The following is a 22,338-nucleotide window of genomic DNA, read 5'->3' on the forward strand; positions in this document are numbered from 1 at the left end:
CTCATCAGAAAATTACAGAATCCCTGTCTTTGCTTGGCAAAGATAACTTTTCTATCGCACATTGTCTAGCTGAGAAACTGTTGCTTAGCGCAAAACTAGAACTCTTTGAGACACATTTAAAAGACAACTCGATTCGAGTCCCTCTTCTTCTGTCTCCTTTTCCCAGATTGATACGTGTGACCTCCTACATCTAAAATGAAAAGTCCTCAGACAATCGCAATCACATTGCCAGTCAGATAGGCATCTCCTGAAAGAGGCTCCTTCACCTTAAAGGATGCATGTACAATCGCGATATGTAAGCGGCTCAAAGCCTCAATCCCCCTTTTTTCTGCAAAGCAAGGCTGGGTTAGGAAAAAATCAATATGTTGGAAGTAAAGGTCAGACGAGGAAAAGTGACATGAAACAGAACTAAGGGAACAATATCCTTCATGAAGACTGTTTGAAGTTTTCCTTTACCCTGGTGCTGGCTCCGGTGCAAACATATCTTATGCTAGGAGAGATGGAAGGCTTCGTGCTTAAGAAAAAAAAGTCATATTTTAAATATTTATCTATTCGGCAGCATCCTCATAGCGTAGCGTCTTCGCCCTATTGACTAATACTCAAAAAGAATAGCGCATGCTTTAAAGTGCGTGTTGCCTGAAAATCGGAATGGCCAGATATTTTTCCCCCCTTGCAAGCACAAGGATGAGAACACATATGCATTTGCCTACCTTTTTGAACAGTCTTCAATTTACTTTTTTCAAGTGGACCAGATGTACTACTATAGCCCTTAAAAGGGTCAGGACCAACTCCTTATTTCCCGACTCGCTGTACTTATTGCTTGGGTATAGCTTTAAAGTAGACCATGAACCCTTTTCAGTCTGAAAACACATTTACCCACAATTAACAATCAAGCCGTCTTCCCTTCATTCAGCCGTCCATTCTCCCCGGCCTCATTTTCCCTGCCTCTCTCTTGATCTAACCATTGTGCGGGGAGCTGTTTGTACCATCTCAATCTGCCCCCCTCACCAGCCACACAAGGATTGGGGGGATGAGGGGGAGAGGAGAGAAAGCGCCTGGCATTCAGACGTTGAATAGCAAATTGCTCTTGAGTGTCCTCGCTTTCCCCTAAGACGCCCCCCTTCCTGGGGAAGGACAAGGGGGAGAGAAGGGGGGGTGTGGTTGAAAGCAGCCATACATTTTGTGCAGGGCTCTTGAAAACAAGCGTTTCACACCTGAAGTCTTTCACAGAGCCCCCGAAGCACCCCCTTCAAACCACTTAATTGCCAATTGCTTCAGAGCTCCTTGTAAAAAGTCCATTTTGCCAGCCAAGCTCCATGGAGGAGACAAAGTATGTGAAATGAAAGAATCCTCCTCCTCCATGCTCCTCCTCCTGCTCCTCCTCCTCCCCCTTCCTCCCTCCCCCTCCTCCCTCCTGGGGGGGGGGCAATGCAACATTGTTGCTTGAAAGCCACAACATCATTGGCTTTCCTGTGGTTAATAGGACATGATTGGTTTCCAGTTAGAGGTATGCACTGGAACCTTCCAGTACTATCTGAATCAATTTCCTGCCATGTTCTATGTCAGAATGTACAAATAAAGAAGTGGTAGACATAAGTAATGAAGGAAGGGATCGTCAAACCCTCCTTTGACTGTGGGGGCTGGGCTGGGCAGAGTCCAAACTATGATGGATAATGCATCTATCCCAATTGGGTAATCTTTTCTTTTCCCTTCTTCCTTCCTTCCTTTCTCCCTCCCTCCCTTTCTCCCTCCCACTCTCCCTTCCTTCTTTCTTTCTTTCCTCCTTCTTCTTTGGTTTTCTTTGTCATTAGGCTGAAAGAAATTAAAGAGCACGTGCATTTCCGAAGTTAAGAGGGTCTATCCTTGAAGTCCATAGCAACTCACAATAAAATATTCCAAACAAGAAGAGGAGGCTTGCCCCCAGAGTACAATGAAACAGGGATGTGCATTCACTAGAGAATCGTTTCCAGGTTGCAGCTGTGGAGATTAATTTTTTCAATGACTTGCTCTTTTTGAGAAGTCCCTCTCCCGTGCCCTTGCTACCCTCCATCCTCACACACAATTAGGAAGAACACAAAGGGTTCTATGAAGACCTCACACCTGGCCATCCTTCCCCTCATGAATGGAATGTTCAGAGAGTCGATAGGTCTTGCTTCTCCTTCTCGGTGAGGAACACCAGGCTCACCAGGGTTGGAAGGCTTTGAAACAAACCAAGACCCATGGTGGAGGCCTGGTCTAGATTTGTCAGCCTAGATTACTTCAGGCATGTCCTGTAGAGACCACATGCTTGTGATTGGACTCCACTGCTCTTTTCCAAACACTTTGAAGAACGGGAGCTGGACATAGCAGGAGTTAGAACCACAAGCAAATGCCTCTTCTGCTTGTCAGCTGTCTTTGCTTGCTTCTAAGGCAGTGACATTCTCTGTGAGGGGCTGGAATTGAGTTCCTTGATGAATTCTCTGCTCGGCTTCCTGTAAATAACAAATTGGCACAAAAGAAAGTGGAAATAGGACAATTTCCCCCCCCTCACAAAAAAAAACGTGTGGATGTCGGATTCTATTTTGAGTTTCACACTCCTCTGACTAGCATGATGCAAGATGTGTCTTCCTTATCCCTGTAGATTTCCTTTGCCACTGAGTAACTCTTTCCTGGATCCTGCGATTCTTCCCTTTTCTTCCCTAGTCCTTCTCTCTTTGTCGGGGTCACCGCGTGACACCCACCTGCCGTGACTTGTCAAACCACTGCTCTTGTGATTTCTGAGGTTAAACCATCAGGCTTCCTCCCTTTCCTGTCATGATAAGCTATTAATTATGCCACCCATGGCTTGCCATGTGCACTGGCTGCGCCCCACGTCAGACTCACAGGGACTGAGAGCCAACCGCAGTGCGCGGGGCATCACATGCGTGCTGATCTGTGCGCATTCAAAGCGCTTTCAACAGCACGACCAAGCCAGAGCCTCCCTAGAAGGTCTCCTTCTGGAATTGTCTTAGGAAGGACCGTAGGGATGGGATCTATTCTTCAGCAAACTTTGACTGATGTGAGCTAAGCATCATTTTTGTGGGTTTTTCCCCCCTTTAAATCCCAGGTATTTCTTTGCTTTGCTCCTCTCCTCCACCCTCATCCCACCCCGCCATCCCTCCCCCCTTTCCCCAACCCTTCCATTTGGTTTCTTTTCTGTATGATTCCCTCTCAAGTGGCTTCTTCTCATTTTCAATCACTTAGCAGATTGCTCTGCAGAAAAGTCTCAAACAGATTAATATATTCTGTTTCAAACAGATTAATTTATTCTGGTTTGCCACCCAGGAGGTCTCCTTCTGCGACAGGATGGCTGATGTGTTTGCATTAGATCTTATGACAGTTTTAATGGCCATATGAATTTCTCACACACTGAAAGGGGGAACGAGAGGGAAGAGGTAGCTGGCTCAGCCCCACTCCACCCCCACTCATTAGGCCCATGAGATGGGAGAGAGGATGCGGAGTCCATACGAGATAGCCAGTGGGTAGAGTTGTTTTGTCTTGTTTTGTTCTTTAAGTACCTTCATATTGTGGAACAGCTCAGGATGATCTCTAACTATAAATCCAGGATTATCAAACAATACAGGGCCAAGGCTTGCCCACTTTCTATGTTGCCTGATATATATATATATATATATATATATATATATATATATATACATACACACACATACGTATATGAGATACGATAGAAATATAGAAACAATATCTTTACATACTGTCTATAGCTGCATTCATTGATCTGCAAAGTTATGTCCACAAAAATGTAGTGCACGTCTCTTAAGCATTGAGCTATATAGCCTTCCAGTAGAAAGTATCTGTTAACCCTTAAAGTCTACAAAAGACACTTCTCAGCCTTCCCACACTAGATACCCATGTAGTTCTTGCAGTAAACTCAATCAGTAAAACTTCTATGGAGCCAGGCACCGGTGGTGACTCATGCTTACCATCCTAGATACTCAGGAGGCTGAGATCTGGCATCCAGGAAAGTCTGTGAGAGTCATATCTCCAACGAACCACCAGAAAACTGAGAATGGTGCTGTGGATCAAAGTGGTAGAGTGCTAGCCTTGAGCTAAAAAGCTTAGGGACAGGGCCCAGGCCCTGAGTTCAAGGCCCATGACCACCACCAACAACAACAAAAACCCAACAAACAAAACAAAAACAACTTCTATTGAGAGGCTGTTTTTGTTTTTTATGAGTACAAAATCCACTGAGGTATACACTGTAAGCAAGGTTATAGTAACTTTATTATAATCAAACCTTATTTCATTAAGGACTGTTTGTGCACCTGTGTTTCTCAGTAGATTAGGATTCCTAAAGAGAGTATCTTGAAGAGGATACCATCTTATTTGTAACCTTCCTGTGGCTGTATTTGTCCAACACTTGCCACTCAATATATGTTTTATCAATGGGCAACTGTTGAGTGAATATCCTTTGAGAAGGATAAAGGTGAATCTCTAATTCTTCAGGCCCAGCTCTTTGGAAATGGAGAATGCAAAACAATGGGACAATGCACTGGTTTTTACTTTAAAAAAAATTTTGTGTTTGTTGTATCATTCCACTTCTGGACATTGTGTCATGTGGACATTAGAGAGGGATTTTGATTTCTGAGTGCACCCAATCGCGTGCATTTCAAAACCAGTTTCATCACCTTCTTTTTCTGTCTCTCCATTATTCCAGTTACTCTAACTTTCTGGCATTTTTGAAAAGAAGTTTACCTTTCTTAAGGAAATAGGCTTTGTGTAATTGCTTTAAGCAACAACAACAAGAAGAAGAACAACAACAAAGCCCTTTATTATTCCAGAAACAATCCATTTCCCCTGATAGAACCCCGCTTCTTCTTAGTCAACATATTCAATATAGCATCTGCTATTCCCTTTACCCCTGGAAACAAGTGTGCCAACCTTCCCCCCCCCTTTTTTGCTGCTTACCTGGCAACATTTGTTGACACAAATAGTGACAGATTTAATCAATGCCTTGCCAATATATTTCTGGTGCCAGGTTTGAAATCTTGTGTGATTTGGACACAGGGGGCGGCTACTCGATCCACTTCCAAAAGAGGAGAATAAAGGAATTTTCTTTCTTCTTGAAAATAAATAAATAAATAAATATAAACAAAACCTCTTCACTACAGAAAGCTCAGAATTGAATTAACTCCCACTTGCTAAATGGAGTTCACACCCCTGGGAAATTTCAAAACTGAAATTGATCATTTCTCTGATGTCTAAAGAATCTTGCTTAAGGAAGTGACGCTGTGGCTCCAAGGGGTAGAGCGCTAGCCTTAAGCAAAAGAACTTGGGGACAGCACCCAGGCCTTGAGTTCAAGCCCTGTGACCAACACCCCCCCCAAAAAAAAGGAATCTTGTTTAAGTATCAGGAGATGACAATAGCTTTGATGCAATGTTGGTTTGGATGAATAGTTGAAATTTGGAAAAGCCCTCCCCCCCACCCCTGCCAAGTTTTTGAATGTCTATCTGGGAGAGTTCAATTCTCTATGTATTTTTTCTAATTTAATAGCTACCCACATATGGTATTTAATTCACTATTTATAATTGCCATGGCAGAAAACTGGTTTTTGAGTGTAGAGTTGCATCGTTTTGACCCAGCCGGGGGTCAAAACCCTCCTCCTCAATCTGCTTTCTCCCTGGGAGCCCCAAGATGTGCAATTTCCACTGCAGCAAGTTAGTTTGTGTAGCTGACACCAAACCCCATGTGCTAGGTGGTCTGCACATCCACTTAGCCAGGGAAGTTTCTAAATTGACTATCGAAATCAATCTGCCAATGACTAGAAGAAAAAGTTCTCCAGGATGGGATGGAAGGAAAGCCAGGTTTGTGCCTAGGACAAATCTATCAGGAAGGATTGATTATATGCCCTGATCTCTTCTCGTATCGGAAAAATCTGACTTGGGATTGGGATTGGTCTTAGGTTCTCTGTTTGTGCTTTAAATATGGATGTTACATGAGGATCAGTTGTTTTTTTTTGTTGTTGTTGTTTTTTGGGCCCGGCCGGGGGCCCGAACTCTGGGCCTGGGCGCTGTCCCTCAGCTCTTCAGCTCAAGGCGAGCGCTCTACCACTTGAGCCACAGCGCCACTTCTGGCTTTTTTCTTTTTGCTTATGTGGTGCTGAGGAATCGAACCCAGGGCCTCATGCATGCAAGGCAAGCGCTCTACCACTGAGCCACCTTCCCAGCCCCAGGATCAGTTTTTTGTTCTCTGAACATCACCATGATCATAATGTAAAAGTGATAACAACAAGAGCAGTAACAATAATTCTTAGCATCCATTAACCACTTACTGGGCACTCATACCTTAGATGAATATATTAGTTCTCCCTAAAACCATGTAAGTGAATAACATCAGCGTATCTCTGACTGGATGGGATAATTGAGAGCCAAGATGGTTAACTGACTGCTCAGGGTCACACAGCAGGTGAACATCCACCGACATAAACCCTTGGCTGCCAAATACGACGTCTGTGCTCTGTATTTCGATATTTACAGTGTATTCTATGAATGATCTGTGTGTATGTGTGTGTTTGTGTGTGTGTGCCAGTCCTGGGGGTTTTACTCAGGGTCTGGGCACTGTCCCTGAGCTTCTTTGGCTCAAGGCCAGCACTTTACCACTTGAGCCACAGCACCACTTCTGGCTTTTTCTGAGTAGTTTTTTGGAGATAAGAGTCTCCCGTACTTTCTTGCCGGGGCTGGCTTCAAACCATGATCCTCAGACCTCAGCCTCCTGAGTAGCTAAGGTTACAGGCCTGAGCCACTAGCCCCTGGCTGCATCTCCCTTCTTGATCATTTCCTGCCGTCACATCCTGCCTCCAGGATTGAATGTCTGGACACTGAAGTTGTTCATGGCACTGGAGTGATTTGTCTAAAGATGTTCTTGTTACATTCTCTGCCATTGGAAGTTATTTCTTGGCTCCCATTGGCTAAGATCAGAACTCAGCTCCTAAGGACATTGATGATGACCTGGATTCTTTTCATTTGAGTCACTGACTTCTTGCTTCTCTCCTGTAGAGATCAGGTGGTCAAGCTCAGCACTGGGACTAGTACTTGACACGCGGATGATATCGTCTACAAGGTTGTGAGACAGATAATTCTGATAATGGGTCGAAAGATTTTAGCAAACTCGGTTAGAGCTTCACATTTAAGCTCTATGATGCAAAAAAAAATGAGCTAATTTTGGTGTTAGAGGCCAAATTGAATATTTTGGCAGCCTATCATTTTCCAAAATTATTTGCGAGGTAGCAATTAAGCTATTAATGCAAACATTCATATCATTGTTCCTACCCCCACTGAGCTGCTCTTCTCAAATATTAAGTGAAATTAATTTCAAAGCACATGCCTGGGTTTTGAAGTGAATTATCTTTTTACTTTTATTATCTGATTAAAAGCCAAGTGTGTGTGTGTGTGTGTGTGTGTGTGTGTCTGTGTGTGTGTGTCTCTGTGTGTGTGTGTTATGGTGGTTGGTTGTCAAAACACTTTGTTCTACAGATACAAAGTCAAGGTTGCTGGTTGAGAGGAAGGATTTTGGCAGTGAGCAGAGAATGGCTTTGACCAGTTTCATTTAACTGATTTTAAACTGGGAGCACTGGCCACTCCCTTACACAGATATTCCCAGAGCTGTTCTTAACAGGCCTCACAAATCGAATAATAAAAAGGATTTACTGATGAGAAACATCTGCTTAAGGAGCCTGGTATAAATTATACAAAAAGCCATCCATTCTAGGCCCTACTTTGAGCAGTAGATTCCTTCTACCCATCCCCCCCAGCAGAACCCCTGCACACACTTCCTTCCGGTTTCATCCTGAGTTCTGCACATCCTTCTCTCCATAGCAGAACCAAGTGTGTTTCCTTGTTGGAAGGAAGTGTCTACTGAAGACTATCTCACACTGGTATGAACCCCCACGCTGCTGTGGTCCTAGTGGCTGAAACCCTGGGTCTCTTTAGAAATGAGTATAGAACATGCCAGAAAGAAGAGCAGAAGAACACAGACAGAAATACTCATGATATTCAATGCACATTATGTAAAATTTGAATTAGGCTACTTGAGGGTAGAGATGGGATGGGGCGAGATGGGAAAGAAAAATGGAAGGACTGACATGGATCATCATGCACAGTGCTCATAACCTGCCTTCTGAAACTGAGCTCCTTTAGACAACTACTTACTAAAACAAGTGATTGAATAAGTGCACAAACAGATGCATAAACACATAAACAAGAGAAGTATATGAGGAAATGTTCATGTATCGTGCTTGAAATTTTTAGAATTTTCTGATTTGTGTGAAAGATTTTATAAGAAAGAAACTGCTGGCTTACGTACATTTTTTTTTCTTTTTGGCAATCATGACCACACATGCTGGCATTACAGAAGATTGGTGAAGTCATCCAATACCAAACCACCACTGCAGCTGCAAAAGTAACACAAATGTTCTTAATGAATGTGAGACTCTTCTGCCAGATTGGCTCCTGCCTGAAACAGCAGCTACTCAGGAAGCTGAGATCTGAGGATCTCAGTTTGTAGACCCGTGAAACAGTTGCTTCCAATTAACAAGCAAAGAACCAAAAGTAGAACTGTGGCTCAAATGGCAAAACACCAGCCTTCAACAACAACAAGCTAATAGGCAACTTCAGGCCTTACTGAAAGAAGGCTCAGGATCTCATGACATTCTTCAGAAAAGGAAGAACTGCTTCTCAGTGGTAATCCTGACGCTACACCCTCACCCTCTGGGTAGGAAAATTCTAATTTTACTGTTTGCTTCAGGGTCAGAGGTAGAAAACTCTTGTTGGGGAGGGCACTTAAGCTACTCAGAAGGGATCCAACATATGGCTCAAATTCCAGTAGACCTCCCTACTTTTGAAACCCTAAAATAAAGGGGAAAAAAACCCAAATGCTCAACTGGGTGAATCTATTTACAATCTCAGAAAAGCAATGAGAAAGGTTGATCTCATCAAACGTAGAGTCAAATTTTCCAGTTTTTGCCAGCTTTCCCGTTTTCATTGTCTTTGAAAGACAAGAGAACGGTACTGTACAAGCATTGCATAGTATAAAAGTTAAGTTGGACAAACATATTCGATTGTCTACTAATATAGGAAATGTATTGTGGCAGAGAGGATTTCTTTCCAGACTATTTTATAACTATAACTATAACTATATATATATATATATATACGCATCTATATGTATATATTATATATAATTTTAAAGTAGCTGTGCAAAGGAGTTGCCATTCAACCAGTTTATGAATACAATGCCTGTTGATTAATGTCATCCTTTATAACATTCTCACCATCCCTCCCAATCCACTCCTTCCCTCATTGTTTTTAAATTTTGTAGGATATACAATGATTTTTTTTTTTTACCGTTGTCCCGTGCCTGTCTCTCTGCAATGAACAAATGATAAGATGGAAGAAGAGAGAAAGAAGTTAATCGTAGAATCCATTCTTAGCAGTTGGGCGCTGGTGGCTCATGCCTGTAATTCTAGCCACTCAGGAGGCTGAGATCTGAGGATCATGGTTTAAACCCAGCATGGGCAAGAATATCCATGAGACTATCTCCAATTAACCACCAGAAAATCAGAAGTGGCTCTATGGCTCAAGTGGAAGAATGCTAGCTTTGAGCTGAAGAGCTGAGGGACAGCGCCCAGGAAAGAATCCATTCTTAGCTTTCCTGATCAGGACAGTGGGTGAGAAAGACATCCACACCCTGCTATTTGTAACAGAAATCCCTTGTGTAAATATAAGCATTCAAAAGCCAAAATATGATTTATGAACACTGCTTCTTGAAATTTGGCAAATACTAGTACTGTTTTTTTTCCTCTCAGGCCAGAAATTGGGATAATTATCTTGGTTCATGGTGGGTGGTAACTCATAGCCAAATTGTTCTCTTGAGAGTAGGAGTGTCCCAGAATTGGCAACTAATTGTCCGAAATTTTTGGACAAATTGCTTTAAATGTGCAATACAGTTCTGTTTTTTTTTTGTACAAAATCTTGGTCTTAGCACTGAAAGTAGCCTTACAGTTTTACATCTTGGGACTAACTGAATTAGATTTACAACCATATCTCTTCATTTTGTGCAGAAATCATTGTTCTTCGCACAAGGGCGAAGAATTTGGCTGCAGTTTTGGCTTGGGAAACCTACCTCTTTGCTTTGTAAAATTGCTCCAAGGATAGAAAGCTTCATGAGAGAAGAAATAAGTCCATTTTCCTCATTTTTTTGTTTGTCCTTCATGGCCTAGTCCCTTATCTGCCATGTTAGGAATCGATGAGGGTTGAGTGAATTGGAAACTCCGTGTCTGTGTGTGCGTGTGAGCGTGCGCACACACACACACACACACACATGTTTTTGTGTTTGATGGAAGTTGTATATGTACACCTGTCTGCAAGAATGGACTTTTGATTCTGGCTCTGTCTTTGATCCCAATTAGCAACACGATCGTCCATAAATCACGTATCCCATTTAAATACTCCAACGTGTTTCAAATGTACAAATGAGAGCATTCCAAGACACTCTCCTATATTTTAGAGAGTAATCACTATGAACGTATAGACATGACAAATGCACTGGACTACAGAGATTCAAAGAATGCTATAAACTACATATGAGAGAGCAAAGGGACGCGTCCCACGTTACTACCTGACTTTCTAATGCCGCTCACCTCCCCTGACTCTATGTACATCCTCACCCGGCTTAACACCTGCTTCTGTCTCAGCTTCCTTTTAGATTTCAGCATCTGATTTTCAGCTGCCCTTGCTCGATGTACATGAATGAGAGATGGCGCAGTTGGGTATTGGATCACATATTTAAATGTCATTAAATATTGTGTTGTACCCAAAGCATAAAGACCAGAAAGATAGAAGAAAGTAACCAAAGGAGGCTGACCATGAAACTTCAGTTCTAGGTATTTTCATTCTGTTATAGGGACTGTGATTATTTTTCCCCTGTATTCGTGGGGTAGATTCTTATCCACGTGGCTAAAATTCTTCCAGGCTCATCGTGTGTTGGAGAATGAGGTAGTAGGAATCAACTTGTCAAAAGGAGTATTCTAGGGAAACAGTTTTGGTTCTTTTCCTGTCGAGATGAGAAAGTCCGTTTATCTTTTCCTCTCCCGCCTCAGGAGACCTGTTCTTAGAGAATGAGCCACTCTCCTCGATGCTCTCTCTCGACTCCCGCACTTTTGGCTTTCCCTCTCATAGGCATTTGAAGTGACCACTACCCACCCGTCCTCCTCTGTGTGCCTTGTGTGCTGCAGCGGTGGCTCTCCTATCTCCATGAATGTTTTATTTGCACATATCATCTGATTTTCGTGTCTATTTTGTTTTTTTAATTTTCTTATTGCCTTCAGAGAACAGCAAAACTGGGTCCCATGGCCAGCCCATTAAAGGAGGATTGTTTAAATGAATGGAGGTTACGGAAAGGACTAACCTGGGGTAGAGTACCTAGGTGAAGAATAGTGTTGGGAAAGCTGAGGATGTTGTAGAAGCTCTGAACACAAACTCGCGTGATCAGGAATAGCTGCGTGATTATGGGACCTCAGCCAGCTCGGAGGTGAGCCAGGGATGGACAGATCAAAATGGTGATCTGGTCCAGACGACAGGAAACTTTCAAGGCAATGACACAGCTCGGTTTATATTCTTGTCAGTGCCAGGATTTGGATTCAGCGGCCTGTGCTCTCACTAGCCTCATGGCTGGTACTCTACCACTTGAGTCAGCTTTTTTGTGTGTGTGTGCTAGTTAATTGGAGATAGAGAGTCTTATGAACTCTCTGTGTTCTGTTTTATTTTTTGAATCTGTGTTGATTTGAAACCATTATTCTTCAGATCTCAGGCCCCTGAGTCGTTAGGATTACAGGTGTGAGCCAGTGCACCTGGCATGAATTAGGCCTTGTGCCACAAGAATGTTAGTAGAGCAGGGCTATTTGGGTTATTTAATGTCTGTTTGTATCCTTGATCATGTCAGGAGGTACAAGTTTTGATAAGGAGTATTAAGAATCCAGTGCAAATAAAAGAGATGGCCATGTAAATTTGTACATCCTGCTAGCAAAAGGCATGAAGTTGTAACCTAAGGCACATTACAAGAGGAACTTTCTATGACTGTGACTTGCACGGTGTCTCTGTTTTAATGGTCTCTTCTTATGGAATTGCTTGTCTGTCCATACACGGTGGAGTTACCCTCACAACCACAAATGGACACTTTTTTTACTTGTAGCAGAACTTCACAAATACTTCCAATACAAAACAGAGAGCACAGGTGAAGACACGTACCAAAATGCTCAAGATAGTATCAAACATGGCTAATTTGAAGTACCTTCGTTCTGAGAAATGAAAGTGGAAACAGTAAGCTTGTATAAATTAAATTTTTTGAATCTACTGAATGAAATTGGTGAAATTGAGATTATTAAATGGTCAAGAATTTTTGCTCTCTTCCAATAGTGTTCAATTTAAATGTTATGTCAGGAAAATATTGTTGGTATCCCAGGGTAGGTTCATGTAGCACAGTTTGAAAAATCTTACTAAAAGAGTCCTTTCAACAATGCTAGAAAGAAGACTCACTTTCTTAGTGAGACTTTTAATTATAACTTATACAAACTTTCTATAACTTATATAAACTTTTGATTTTGGCACAGCAAACCCAAACATGACCTGATATGGGTGAAATAAAACGTAAAGGTGTTCTAGTCTTTGCATTCTCCAAAACCAACGTGAACAGGAATCATGTTCTAGATTCCATGATTTCTCTTCAGTTCCACGAAAGCTCAGAAAGCAGGGGAAATAGACTGTAACAAAGGAAATTACCCAGAATTAAGGATGCTATTTTTTTTAAAAAAAGAAGAAAACACACCAGAATTCACCTGAATGCTAACAGAAATCATCTTGATTGTATTTCTACTTTGTAGTTATTCTAAGATTAAAAATCGTCAGGTTCTTTAGTCAATTTGATTTGCAGAGTCCTCCTCCTTCCCTTCCCTTCCCTTCCCTTCCCTTCCCTTCCTTCCTTCCTTCCTTCCTTCCTTCCTTCCTTCCTTCCTTCCTTCCTTCCTTCCTTCCTTCCTTTTCCCCCTCCATCCCTCCCTGCCTTCCTCCCTCCCTCCCTGCCTCCCTCCCTCACTCCTTCCCTTCTTTCCTTCCTTCCTTCCTATCCCATGTTTTTGCTGTGAAATCCTTTGATGAAAACACCTTGCTTTAAAACATGAGGCTTCGGACAGGAGATAGCCATCCAGAAAGACTGTGGACATTTCAGAGATTGGCATTTGTGTATCGTGTTATTGCTTCCCTGGTCTCCTGCCTGCAAAGCCAGGTACTAATTGCAGAGCTGGGTCTGCAAACACACACCAGCTCTCTGTCCAGGCTGCAGACCTGAAGGCTCCCAGATTTACTGTTTTCCAGGTGGGTTACCATCTGGGAGTCTACCTTCCAGGCTCCATACTTTTATTTGGTTATCATGGGAGAGGATTCATAAAGCAATAGAAACATAGTTTAGCCAAAGTAAAATTCAGAGAAGCCTAAATTCTGTACTCAATATTCATCTAGAGTCTTAGAAACTCTCGTTTTCCTTTACAACAAAGAATGCTAAGGAGCTTTCTAAGTTTTGCACAGTTTGTTTTGTTTTGTTTCGTTTACTTTTTTTTTTTTTTGGCGGTTGTGGGGCTTGAACTCTGGGCCTGGGCACTGTCCCTCAGCTCTTCAGCTCAAGGCAAGCGCTCTACCACTTGAACCACAGCACCACTTCCAGTTTTCTAGTGATTTATTGAAGAGAAGTGTCTCAGGGACATTCCTGCCCCGGCTGGCTTTGAATCGCGATCCTCAGATCTCAGCTTCCTCAGTAGCTAGGATTATAGGCGTGAGCCACCGGCGCCCGGCTGTTTTGTTTACTTTTTATAGGAGGAAAGCAACACATAACACATGACACCTGAACCTTTCTTAATAAAGGAAGAAACACACACTTTCGATGTGATTTTAATATGATGCATGTGGGAAAAAAATTAAAAAGATCCCACAGTGATTGCTTCCTACCATTTTTTAAAATCTTTTTGCCTAAAATTCAGAATAGGGTGGGTCGCTTTCTTCGCACACTGAACTTGCTCAGACTTTTTCCATTCTTTAGAATTGTCAAAGCTTGGCTGTTACTATTTAATGTTGTTCAACCCTTCTGATCAAGTAATGTTTCCCAAAGGATGGAGAAGAGCTTCCTAAAAGTTCTGAAGGAGAAAATTTAATCAGCAAAGCAATCAACTCTACTGTGATGGAAAAAAAAATAAAATAAAAAGGGAGGCCAGGGGAAATGACAAAACAGCTGTGGACCACCAAAAAAGTCAACTGGAATTGGAAGGAGGTAGATCTGAAAGACGAAGAAAAAAAATTCCCCCACAGCATAGCTTTAAAGGGAAAATGAATCAGAAAAGAATTCTGAAGCACTAGAATGTACTGCCTAATAACTTTAAATAGTCCATTGAGTCTTCTGGAATTTTTTTTTTGTTCTTTTTTTTTTTTTTTGAAGAATAATCTGCTTACATCGTTAAGACCTTAGCTAAGCTGAGTAACACAAATTACCAGATGTTGTATCCCTGAGTTTTTCCATGAAAAGACCAACCACCAAGCTTGTTGAAAGAGAGAGGTCATTGTCCCTCCCAGGCTATATCTAAAACTATTTCTGCACCTCCTAACAAATGCAATGAGAATACGTTTCAGCGGGAGAAGAAACCTATCTCCCTCTCCTTCCATGTCTCTCTGTTTGGCTTTGTTATTTTCTAATAATGCACTCATGTGTAAGCTAATAATAGGAAAACAGAGGGAAAAATGAAGAGACCTTAAAAAAAAAGAAAAGGAAAAAAGCAGTATGAATTAGGGCAATTGAGGTCGCTCTGTTTCATTTTTGCTGCAAGGATTTTAACCGAGTTTTTACCTTATCGCTTATTACGCAATTTACGATAAAATGAGATGTGATTCTTTTCTTATTGTTGTGCAATAGTCTATTGAACATGCATACGTAGAATTCATTTCAGATTTAAACACTATCTTAATTATAAACTGAATAAAATGGACAGCCTATCAGGTTTGCTAAATGACATTCCAACAAATAGTTTCAGTTTTATCACAATTTTACCGATGACATATTGGGTATAAAACATCCTGGGAATATTTCCTTTTTTTTTCCCTAAAGTCTTAATTGTGCGAAGACATTTCTTGGGTGACAGCTAATGGTTCTCCTTAGACTTGTTAAGTTTGAGAACTTTAACTCCATTTCATACCTCACCTCATTTCTCATGGTGCTCCACCTGAGACCCATCATCAGTCTTTGGATTGATTATAATCACAAATGATGGATATCTTGCATGTAGCTTTCTCTTTTCTTTAGGGCATCGTGTGGTCATTTTTAGTTAGCATCCAAGCCGAGACAATTTTCCAACCAAAGCGCTTGTAACAGGTTGAAAACTATGAAAGACCAGAATTGTAATCTGAAAAGTGAAATCAAGATATAAAAGTGCAAATTATAATTTGGAACGAAAATGTATAAGTACAGAAACCTAAAAAGTTTAGTCGTGTTTGTGTTTACTGCCATAAAAAAAAGTGTGAACAGCACAAGAAAGAAAAACTATGTCTGAGATTAAATCATTTTACGACAACCCTATTTATGTGGTATTTCAAAAATAACTCCAAGTGATTAATACAAATCGAATGACCCAGATGTGCTGAGGTGTATTCTTTCAAAGGGTTCACGTTGTTAATATATATATTAAAATAAGAGAAAATCCAATCGAGAATATTCCTTATTAGAAACATAAATTTTTCTAATTAAAGGTGGATTTTAGTGTGTAAACATGTTGAAGAAAGTCCCAACTTCAAATCATTTAAGTGCAATTTTTCATGTCAAATATGTATATCACAGGCAAAAAAAGGGTGCAAAATAATTAACAATTTAATCTCTTATTAATGTTTTAACTTTATAAAACTATTTCACGTACTTAATCAATTCGACTATGGTTTTGTCAATTATTTGAGGAAAAAGATACATACACACACATACATTCTCTAGATTATTTTCCTTTTTTTTGCCTCTGATTTTTAAAATATAAAGCCAACTGCTATTTGCAACCAAGCCATGAAATAAAGCGGTTTTCTGACAGGACTTCAGATTTTGCTGTACAGCACTGTTGCTTTACTGATACATTTTGAACAATATAAATGAAACTCAATTCATTTCTCTTTTTCTCTTACCTTAAGCAGAGGAGTTGTTCAACACACACACACACACACACACACACATGAGGCACACACACACAAATACAATTTTTAGTCATTTTTTTCAATTTAAATGATTTGCTATCACAGTTACGCCATCTTTTATCTCTAAAATAGTTTCAACCCCGTTAATGTGTGCATGTACTTTTTTCTTATCAGCCTCTCAGCAGCATTTGTGATTCATAGCGGCCATCAAAGTGATAATAAACTCATTCACAATACTAACAAACACGGGACTCCCAGTTATTTACGAGGCAAATTCACTGCAAGGCTGGGCTGGGGAACAGGAGAGAATCAAGATGGTGTTGATTGATAAATTGACAGGTTAATTTACAAGTGGATAATAGGAGTTAGACCCGGAGGGAAAAAAGGAAGGTCTGAATTCTAGCTGGCTTGTACTGCCATCTGTCTTGTACCCAGAAATCTGCAGGACTGTGAGCTGGCAGGATCAAATGCATACGCATTCCTCATAACTCCCAGACAAAGACCTCCATTGACTGCTGCTTGATGAGTCTGTTGCTGTAATTCTTCACACAATTGACCTTCAATATGTCACCAACAGCGCCATGACTCCTGGTTGTTTTGTTGGGTTGTGTGTGTGTGTGTGTGTGTGTGTGTGCGCGCGTGTGTGCGAGTGTTTTATTAAATAAGTACTACTGAAAATATGATTTCAAAGTTAGGCTGTCAATTTTACAAAGTAAACAATGAACAAATTTTTTTTTCCCCAATGCCATACGTACTTCACCAAACTGATCATCGCTAGACTTGTGGGGAGCAGAGATGCACTTCCAGGTTTTTAAGGCCTCTGATACAGCCTCAGTTTTTAGGGTACACATCTGCTCTGCCCTCTTCCCCCTAAAAGGAATACATCTTTTCTTTTTGCTATTTAAATATTGCTTACCAGGCAGCACAGAATAACGTAGGTGAATTCTGGATTCAATCTTTGATTCCAGTTTCCTCTCAGCGTTTCACTGCTGCAAAGTGTGCACATACTTCAGAACTTTAAAAAATTCGTTGATACGTGTGTGTGCTTATTTATTTATTTCTTCCAGTGGAGCATTTTAACTTACAGGCCAACCACTTATGTAATTACTTTTGTAGAAAAAGAATTTTAAGTTTTTTTTTTTAATTCTTTTTGGTCTGTTATAAAGGGAACATGGCTGGCAAAACTCTCCAAATTCTACCTCTTTGTTGGACTAATGCCACCGTTAGAAAAATAATAACTATTGCATTATAGCAAGAATCTAGTAGAAAGAGACTAATTCTTGGTCTTTTAAAATGAGCTGGGTCCCCTTAGTTGAATGACTGGATCAAGAAAAAGTGGCAGAATATACACAATGGAATTTTACTCATCCATTATGAAGAATGATACTGCATCATTTGCCAAGCCATGGAAGGATCTGGAAAAAAAATAATTATGTGAAGTCAGGCCCAGAGAAAAAAAGGATACACGCTGTCTCACCTATGAGGAAGTTAGATCTAATTTATAAATGTACGAGTAAACACAGGCAGGTTCAGACGCAAGTGAACACACATGTATTAACCCAAGTATGGTATATTCAGGCAAGAATTTGCACGGCTCAATTCTTTAGAAAAACGATCTTGCAGTCCAACAAAATAAATACCAGGAGAAACTGGCACATGAAAGGTGGGTGGGTGGGGTCAAGGGAAGAGGCATAGAGGAATGAAGAGACACATGGAGGTGAGAATACAATCATAATATTCAGTACATATCTTACGAAAATTAAAAAAAACATGGAGGCAATGGGTTGGGTTGGGAGGGCTGGGGAAAGAATGGTAAAGTGGATGACATCAATCAAGATGCAGTGTGCTGATGAACTGCTTTGCTGAATGCAAACTCCTTTGTGTGACTACTTAAAGATAATAAAACATGAGGTTAAAATAAAATGAGCTAGTTGGGAACTGTTAAAACCATAGCCCTGTCCAAGGTTCCCAAAGACAGAGAACGTTATTTCTCTTGCTGGGCTTTAGTTCTTATGGATGAGCATCTATAAACACAGCATCTAAAACTCCCTTGGCACCAAATGCCCCCCCATTACATTAAAGGTCGACACCCTTTCTTAGTTCCAAAGTTCATGTAATGATCGACTAATGTGAAAATTCAGTAGATCTGAGCCAATCCCGAGGAATTCAACACACTTGCAAAGGAAATGTTTTAAAAGACACGCAAAGGCGGTGGGTCGGCTCGGTTTCTGTAATTCATTACAAAATGGCAAGGGTGACATCGTTTTTTTTTAAGCCTTATTTATTAATCAGGTATTAAAACAAAGTATGAAAACTATGCTTCTAATTGAATAATATGATAAAGCCCATGGGGAGGGGGGGGGAAGTCTGGCCAAAAATGAATGTTACAAAAATAAAAACAAATAACTTTTGCATGCATGGAATTTTATGGTGTCACAAGGTTAAAAATGTCTCCTAAAAGGGTAAATATCCTTTGAAAAGAAACTGCCTTTATGCGTGAATGGGGGAGGTTGAATGGCTTTTACTGCTTTGTTTAAACATAGACAATTACCTTTGTATATTTTGTTTGGGAAAGATGTACATATTTCTAAAATGATGCATAAAAGATCACAACACGTTTGAGGGTACTCATTTTTCTTGATCTGAGGACTCTTATTAAAAAGACTTTTTTTTAACACAGAGAAGTGATTAAGTACTTTTAAAACTCTATAATCTACAGAGTAAACTTGAATTCTTTCTTCAGCCTGGGAAACAAAGCACTTGGCTTCCTGAGGACTATTTAAGCTTAATTATATCTTATCTTTCTATTAAAGACTCAATAGCCAGCAAATGATTATATAAGAAAAATTAGCAAATGCTTTATAGATATGTAATACTTTTATGTTGTATTTTTGTAGGTAATCTGATAAAGGAAAGCTGTGTTTAATTCATGCAACTATTAAGCTTCTCCTATTTACAAATCCCTGTGTTAAAACAATTATCATGACACAGGCATAATTTTGAATGTATTATGTTTTCTAAACTTAAAATATACAAACTCTCTCCTAGAGATTTATTTTTAGTTACTCTTCTGCCATCCTGCTAAAACATTCCAGGATCATTTTTTAAATCAGATACACATCACCGATATATAGAAGGAAAAAAAAAGCCCAATACAAAAAAATGTTCCAGGCAAGGACCTTTTTTGTGTGTTAACAATTTTGGTATTTTTAAAAGAAGTCATCCCATGTATGCAAAGCAAAAGAGATTTTTCTTTCTTCCTTCTTCCCCCCCCCTTGCAGGTACCAAAAGTAATTCTGAAGCCCCCCCCCAAAAAAAGCAACAAAAAAAGATATCAGATCTACTCTGCCAGCCAATTTCTGAGTTAGCTCAGCGACAGTTATGTTTCGAAGCAAGACTATTTAGACACATTGATTTCTGTTGTCACTTTCTTCTTATTTCGTGTGTCACATCAAGGCTTGGGAAATTAGATGAATGGAGGAAGGGTCTGCTGATCATTGTTCCTCAGGAGGAATTTTCAAAGTCAGCTAGCTGTGCTTGATAAAAGTGATCGCGTGTAGAGTTCCTCTTGCCTACAGAGAGATGAGGGCCAGCTCGCCTCTCCCACTTCCATTCAGATGGGTGTGGGTCTGAGCTGTCAGGGAAGCAAACTCAAGTCTGTCTGACAAGTCTCCAAAGTCAAGCATTAAGAATAAACATTTTTTAAAAAAAATCCGAAAGAAAAACTAGCAGAAACCATCTTTCTCCCTTCTACCACCTCCCCCTACTTTATTTTTTTTTAACTTCAAATTTCTATTCAATGAGATCTAGTGTTAGAGTATGCAACACATTTTATGGAGAAAAGCATGCATGTAATGCTTTCTTCGGTGGGGTATTTTTAGGATAACACAGCAATGTCCAATCTTTTGTGCCTTGAAGAGTTTGTAATCAGAAATTGAAATCAACGCTAGAGACAGAAGAGGGACAGGGCTGTATTTCTTTTGTGGCTGTTTCCTGACCCCTGCCTCAGTTATGTTTATCTGTCATGGAAATTTCCACCCTCCCTCCCCCCCTCCATATTGTAAAATGTCCCATAGTTAAACTAGCAGCATAGATGGCAAATGTTCAACTCTATTTGCTGGAAATAAAAATGACTGTGTCTGCATGTGAAACAGAAAATTTTACCATGATCCTTGACTTTGAATAGCAAGGTTGTGTGTGTGTGTGTTTGTGTGTTTGTGTGTGTGTGTGTGTGTGTGTGTGTGTGTGTGTGAATAAACTTTAAAAAGGAATTTGGGGACAGATTAAAAAAAAATAAGATAACTGCTATTTGTGTATTGGTCTAGAAAAAGAAAACAAAAAGAAAAAAAAGAAAGGAGCAAACACAGCTGGACAAGCTTGAGGGTAGCAGATAAAAAATGAAGAAATGAGATGAAAATATTTAGGCAATACAAAAGGTTCCTTCCCATTGGTGACAGAAATGGAAGTTTCCAGACTAGACCGGTGGCATCGCAGGAGGAGGCAGCCGTTGGGCAACTCTGTGTTCCTCCCGGGTGGGTAGATGTTCAGCACCTCCCAAAGCAGGCTAAGGTTCAAGGTTCTGGAACCTTTCCTGCAGTGTCTGCGGTCACCGGCTTGATAGGAAAACCTTGCATCGGTACTGGAGAGGGATGCAGGGAGGTTTCCTTCTCAGAGCATTTACCATCCCTTTTCCTCCCCGTGGCCCAGCCAGTGCCTTGAAGAAATTTCATCTGAGCCCACAGGGAGAGATCACTTGCTAAGCTGTAATTTCCTCTGATTTGAAATATGGCATCTGCAAGCCTCCTGCGTGGGATCGTTCAGAATAAAACAACAACAACAGGGTTTATCTTCTAAATTTGGCTGAATACCCAGTCATTTTTTTTAACTCAAATTCCTTTTCTCAATACATTCTACTTCAAAAAAAAAAATCCAGGGCCAGGAATGTGGCTTAGTAGTAGAGTGCTTTCCTAGCATGCATGAAGCCCTGGGTTCAATTCCTCAGTACCACATACACAGAAAAAGCCAGAAGTGGTGCCGTGGCTCAAGGGATAAGAGTGCTAGCCTTGAGCACAGAGAAGCTCAAGGATAGTCTCTAAGCCCTGAGTTCAAGGCCCAGGACCAGCAAAAACAAAAACAAAAACAAACAAAAACGAGCTAAGTAATTGTGTGGACATCTTTATGGGGTGGTAGTGTATTAGACTGTGGTTTATTGTTTCTTCGCATGGTATTTATAGCCTAAATGAAATGTCCTCCGGGTCACGTTACTTAAAATACTGAATTAAATGAATTGCATGATGAAGATGTAAATCTATTCATATGAATGGACTTTTTCTTTTCATTCTTTATTTTTTTTTGCAAAGTAAGATTAAGGGCACAAATGTGAAGAACAATTTTTTTCAAAAAGTAGAGTTAAAAAGAATATTCAAGAATAAAAGTTATATAATTTTGAAGTTTCCACCCTGGGAAATCTTGTAATATTTTCTTCATCCCAGAGCTACCTTCTCCTTTTTCTTTTATGTATATATATATATATATATATATGTATATATATACACACACACACATATAATCAACCTTAAGGAGTTGTACAGTGGGTCTTTCTTTCCTCCTTTTTTCCTTTTCTCTCACTATTCTCTTTCTCTCTTTCCTCCCTCTTTCCATCTTTCTTTTTTCATATCTATCTCTCTTTCCCTTCCTTCCTTCCTTTCTTTCTTTCGTTCGTTCTTTCATTCTTTCGTTCTTTCTTTCTTGTCCTGAGTCTTGCACTCAGGGCCTGGGCACTGTCCCTGAGCTTTTCTGCTCAAGGCTAGCACTCTACCACGTCACCCACAGCTCCACTTCCAGATTTTTGAGTAGTTTACTGGAGATAAAAGTCTCACTGACTTTCTTGACCAGGCTGGCTTCAAACCATAATCCACAAATCTCAGTCTCCTGAGTGGCTAGGATTACAGGCCAGAGACATCAGTGTCTGGTTCTCTTTCTTTTTTTCTTTATTTCGCCCCCTTTCTCTCTTCTTTTCCTTCCTTCCTTCCTCCCTTCCTTTCTCTCTCCCTCCCTCCTTTCTTCTTTCTTTTATCTGTACCCCTCCCCCTTTCT

This window comes from Dipodomys ordii, unplaced genomic scaffold (genome assembly GCF_000151885.1).
Source record: "Dipodomys ordii isolate 6190 unplaced genomic scaffold, Dord_2.0 Scaffold15, whole genome shotgun sequence".
In the NCBI taxonomy this organism is placed as follows: domain Eukaryota; kingdom Metazoa; phylum Chordata; class Mammalia; order Rodentia; family Heteromyidae; genus Dipodomys; species Dipodomys ordii.